This window comes from Pieris rapae, chromosome 17, assembly GCF_905147795.1.
Source record: "Pieris rapae chromosome 17, ilPieRapa1.1, whole genome shotgun sequence".
In the NCBI taxonomy this organism is placed as follows: Eukaryota; Metazoa; Arthropoda; class Insecta; order Lepidoptera; family Pieridae; genus Pieris; species Pieris rapae.
Genome location: NC_059525.1, coordinates 9,640,775 through 9,647,165, shown reverse-complemented (window position 1 = coordinate 9,647,165; position 6,391 = coordinate 9,640,775).

Below are 6,391 nucleotides of genomic sequence, written 5' to 3'. Positions count from 1 at the left end.
CTTTAAATTTCTATAAATTTTAGCCTATTTTGAGGCTGAAAACAATCGTAATTGCATCGCTGTCAAAACCTTTTTTCTGTGTTAGCCTAGTCCTCAACCCTTCTATATTATATATATAACCTCGAATAGAGATTAATTTCAGTAATTGTAATGAATAAAAAAAATGTTAAAAGGTGTTGTTTTATTACTAACAATATTTAATAGAATAATTAGTAATAATTCAGTGGCTATAATATCAACCACTATTCGTGTACACTCTAGATAGCCCAGACATCGCCTCATCTCATTTATCCTTCCAGAAGAACGCGTTTTGGCCATACATATTATCGATGTCCAGATTAAGCATTCTGATAAACGAGCTAGGTCAAGCTATATATTCATATCATCGTTCCTCTCACATTTTGAATTCGATTTTCATATTTGAAGAATTATATTACGATACAACCTAAATGTAAAGTAAGAAGTGAAAAAAAAAAACAAATCGGCAAAGCGTTTTATTTTGCTGATGGTACTCATTGGATTAAACAGTACATATTATTTTAGAATTATCAGTGATTTTCATGAGATAATTACAAAGTTTAATAGGGCGTTATTTACATAAATTACAAAGGAATATAGCCATATTAACGATATTATAACACTAAAGTTTTTCCTTTTAATCTGTCTGTTCAACACATGTAGTTTATCAAAAATATGTATGTATATTAAATATATGCGCACACATGTTTGTGTACATATAAAGACCACAGATATCTGGTTGAGAAAATCTCAGTGATAAAGATTTCCTTTTTCAACGTTCCAAACCATAATTACCACCACCTCTATACCTCTATACCCCCAACGCAGAAAGGCTGACTCATAGACCATTTATTGCAGTATTTTATTAACTTAATTTTATACCTGTACGTAAAACTTACTATATTAAAATTACTGATAAAATTTGAAATTGCAAGTGTGATATTTAAATTATTTGTAACATTTATGTTTAACATTATTGTATTTTAGAACAGATATCTCATATAACATACAGTAAACGAACTTTAATGAATAATAAGTTACTTATATGCAAATATGCAAAAGCTAATAAAGCGTAATTGCCACAACCAATAAAGACTATCAGATAAAATATCGAACGAACACAAATTAAGTTCTTAACGAGGCGGATATAATGGATTTTTCATCAAATTTTGTAAAACAAGTTAATAATTTTAACCGACCGAATAATTTTGAAACAAACTCATTGTAGGCTGTTTTCCGAGTCATTAACTCAACAAAGTAAAATAACAAGGCGGAATTATTTTGTTTTAAAATTCGTTTTAAATTTTATTAAAATTCACTCTCTACGTGGTATGAGGAATTACGGTATAAGGTTGAGTATACGCTTTAGACGAAATAGGGTTGAAAGTGCTATTGTACTAAAAACACTAAGATTAAGTCTCAAGTTTAGTTAATTTTGGAAAGCGTAATATTTCGACGATCCCTACGTATATAAAGACATGTCAACATTCTTATTTTTATTACCTTTATGGCTTTATCTTGTCTATATACATTTAATAGATTATTTCAGAATTATTTCGTACTTTACTAGATAATCTTATAAGACAACAAGTAGATTGGTTTTCAGGAATTATAATTCAGTTCGGTTTTTTATACTTTATACTTTACTTTGATTTAAGTTTAGCAGATGGGTGCCAGGAGGAGAACAGTAAAAAAGGTTTTAAATGAAGATCTTGGTCTAAGTCCTTCAGTGGGCACTTAATAGTGGGCGTCTAAATAATAAATCAATCAATAATAAATCTAAAACATAGAGGCACTGACACAAGGAGTTCTGAAAAAGTTGGAAATAAAGTTCAAAAAGGGAATAGATATTTATCTTTATCATTTTTTAGAAATTATTCTAGAATGATATATATATAATTTATTATTCAAACATTCCTTACGCTCTCCTGAAAACCTCTATAACATGTCGCTTTGTAGGTAGGAACAGTCGATTGTTGTTTCATTTGTTTGAAAGACTCATTTACGACATATTAAAGATAATTTAAAACAGAGTTATATACATACAGTATCCCTCAAGAAGTATAAATTATCCTGCTTGTATGGTGAAAGAAACACTAAAGAATAGAAGTGTCAGGAATTCAAGGCTGATCATCTTTTTGCCTATAAATGAAAAAACGATGCCATAAACAGATGCAAATAAGGACTAGCACTAAGTATGCAGATTTTATTTGGTCAAAACGTTGACACAACGGGTTTATAAGTATGACCTTAAAGGTTAGTTAATTTATCATAAGCATGATACCGGTATATACTTTCCTGTCAGTTCAAATTCTGACAATAATCGTAAATTCTCAAGAATCTCATATCCATCGTAAAATTGGCTATTTTTATTACTGAATGCGCGCTCTGAATAGTTTTATAGTGATTCAAATCGAAGTACTCATTGTATAAAAATAACAAGAGATAAATTAACACGCGTACGATTTCTTTCATCTGGGACTCTTGCAAATGATAGATTAGCTAAAACGAGTTCATTGTTAGATTAAAAATTCACTGGAACTATAGAATATGCATCTGTTTTTCTCGCAATTTTAAATAAATATAGTATTATTATAGTAAAACATGTATATTGTGAAGCTACATTTCTCTTAAAATATGAATGACTCAATAAAAGAGATAAGTCACAGAAGCCTTAAAGGCATATACAAAACCAAGTGTTGAACCGGTACCGCTTTAACGAGTTAGTTAAACATTGAACGTGCAACTAATTTCCTATATTAATATTAATAAGGTTAACATAACTCAAACAATAGATTCTGAACATTATAAATATATAATGCGATATATGTATTACATTACACGCATTATGTTTATCGGTCCTCCAAGATTTAGCAGCTTCACACGGTCTTTCGTGGTCACGTGGTCAATTTCATAAATATTTAATTATGAAGTTTAACAAATTATATTATTTTAACAGAATATATTACAAGCTATCTCTTATAAATATATAACAATTTTAGTTAACATAAAAGTTACTATTTAAGTACTATAAAAAACTATTAATTTTTGCTTTTTGTGAAGCAAAATAAAAATAATGCTGGTAGCAAAATAGCGGATTAAGTATGAGATAGGCACGAAACAATTCTTTAAAATTGATCAGCCCACTACCGAATGTATCCAGCTCCGGATAAGTACTGTTTAATCCGTTATAATCACAAGGAATTCGAAAGAAAGGTACCTCAACTCCTAGGTTACTTTTTGCAGGAGGAATTTGTAAAATTCTGCTGATTTTTAACCTTAGAAATGAACGTGGGACGACAACGTTCTTCAAATATTCACACATTATCTTGTCTTGTATTTAATCTCTAAATGTGTGTCAGGTGTGATACACCTGAGGTTATTGTGATATAGCATTTTATCAATCCAACAAACTCTTCCACTTCCTTATATTAGTATAGAACTCTTCTAGCTAAAAGGTATATTCTGTATGCTAAAGTACTGACGTAAATGAAAAGTAAGAGGATGCCGTGATTTAGTTTAGAGTTAACTAAACATCATTAGTTACGCGTGTTTACATACGAAATTAGATTCGAATGCAGTGAATATCCATTCCTATCTGTTATGCTTTATTTACAATTGTTAGTCAGTCGTAAAATCCCAATTTTATGCTTCAACCATTTGGGCTAATTTAATCGATATTTAAAAAAAAATATATTTTTGTATGTTTAAATACATTTATACTTAATAGTCAAAGATAATGACCATATTAATATTATAAATCTTTTGTTTTAAATATTTAAATTGACTTGGCAATCACACTAAATAATTTAATTTAATAAAACCTGTATTACTTGTGAGATACATTATGTTTCCAGGCGATGGCCATTAAAATGTATTTATTAAAAAAGTATAAGATTTTTAATTACGTAATAATTTAAAACAGAAGGTCCCCATAGACCGATTTGGTATTAGAAGGATCTCAAAACTTTTTACGATAGAAGAACTGAGTTGCGAGAGTTTTTTTACGAGTTAGATGTTACGAGTATTTTGCACTAAATAGTGACATCTTATTTTAACGAGGGTTTTTGTTTGCGTAGGATATGTATCGAAGATCCAAGTAATCGTAGTTATTGTAGGTACGTATGTATTCCGGCTGTCCATCACAATTAGTCTTATAATGACATACTGAAGATGGGACGAGGGAGAACGATTCCTCCTCTTATCTTTTTCGATATATTATTAAGGCCAAGTTAGGCTTTTGTGCCTGACACAATGAGTAAATTTTTCAATGTAAGCATGCCGATTTGCTCATAATGTTTACACATAGACAAATATATTATCTACAATTTTTAACATAATGATACAACGATAATATATTCTGGTAAGCAACATACATCAATAACATCTAAATTTTTAAAACAGAAAACAGGGTAAATATTGTACTGAATTCTATTTCTGTAATCTTCAAGCACCACACACACATCGTTTTACTCGAACACATTAGAATCGCATTAAATAACGTTAATCACTTCACACGTCAATATTGCCGAACACATTGTAATTGCTTGCTACTTTGTTAGTATGTCAGTTACACAAATAGCAGCAAAGTATTATTGTTAAATATGTTTGAAAGTGAAAAGATTATGTGAAAATGGACATGTCACAACGCTCACATGAACAGGCAGATGGACAAACAGGATAAGAAAACCAGGGAAATGGAAGAGGAGGCCCGTCTTGCAGGATAAGCTGACGAGCTCAATGAGAGAGAGAGATGTAATCAGTAGGCCTATTTACAATATATTGTATGAGAGTTCCTTAGAAAAAAAGCTTTGTATAACCTTTTAAGAGTGTTTATATTTTGTAAAGGTGAATGAATTTTTAAAAGTATGTCAATTTAGACTTATATTGATGTATAAAATGGAAGTCAGAAAGTGTCAAAGAGCCGATTTCTTTCTGGCCGTTCCTTCTAAAACAACATGATTCTGAAAAACAGTTGAATCCCTTCATCTTTTATAATTAAAAAATAATTTCTAATACTCATTCTGAACGGATAGAAGAAAGCAAACTGTGTGAAATGAGACATTGCTTAAACTGACAAAGATACGTACTGAAGGTTAGTGGGAGGTTCAAAGGTGAAATATCAAAGGAACGCCCACATACTTTTGCGGGACTTAAAAACCTCATTTGTTGTAACTTATTTCAATAAGCTTTTATATTAGATCTAAGAAATTTTCGTAAAATAATTAACCTCTTATAATGACAACATGTTCTTCAAGAAGGGTGACATAGGTTCGTTGCTCTCGCAGATGAAGGGAAGACGGGTCAGCTATTCTTGTGCTATTGATGAAATTAGCCGAAAACTTACTTTAAATTATAATTATGAATACATTTCCAAGGTTTTTTCTAGTGTTTGCCCTTGAGGAAAGAAAAGCTCTTTAAGGTCTTTTAGGCTGTCTAGACTGGAACCTTTTTAAATTCCGTTATTATCATCATAACTTCTACAAGTGGACATGAAATCCAATAAAATCTTTTTAAATTTATTTTATTTTCTCGTAAACTCAACTCCATTACATGAAATAAAAATAATATCGAGTCAGCCATATTTCTGTAATGCTTATTGAAAGGATACCGAGAACTTCACATCTCCTTGAGTGCGGCTTAAGGGATCTGAAGCACGAATGTTCCCTCATTGCGTTTGGAATTTTGCGCAATGTTGCGTTTTAAAACTGCCATTGAAATATAAATACTAATTAACGTTTAGAGGAAACGTTTCTTTGGGCAGAGAAAGAAGAATCAATTGCCTTGAACTTAACTTCGTACGTAGCATTGTGCAGCTGTTTTAATTCTGTTTAGTTACAAAATAATCTCAACTAATACCTAACTGGAATGTTCTAAAACATTTATGATTTGTGAAAGTTTAAATCGATATCTAAAACACGTTTGAAGAAATTTTAAAAGCTATTTGTATAGTGTTACGTAAAGATTTTCTGACAGGTATTTATTTCTTGGTAGGTATTAGTGTTCCTTTAATAAATTGCCATAATACGGCTCACCTAAAAAAATAGGTACTATACGTATTATACATTAAGAAATGAGCGAACACAATAGATTTTAATAGTTTTTTTAGTGTCTTTTATGATACCTTATGATATCTCATACCTGAGGTCGTAGATTTGATCACCGGCTGTGCACCAATGGACTTTCTTTCTATGTGTATTTAACATTCGCTCGAACGGCGAAGGAAAGCAACAACTCATACAACTTGTAACCATACGATATACCAAAAAGTAAAATATAAAATTCCGCTACGATCGCTGAATGCAATTCTGAATGAAACACATTTTGCAATAATCGTAAATCTATCGGAAAAACGAGAAAAAATAGTTTTCCG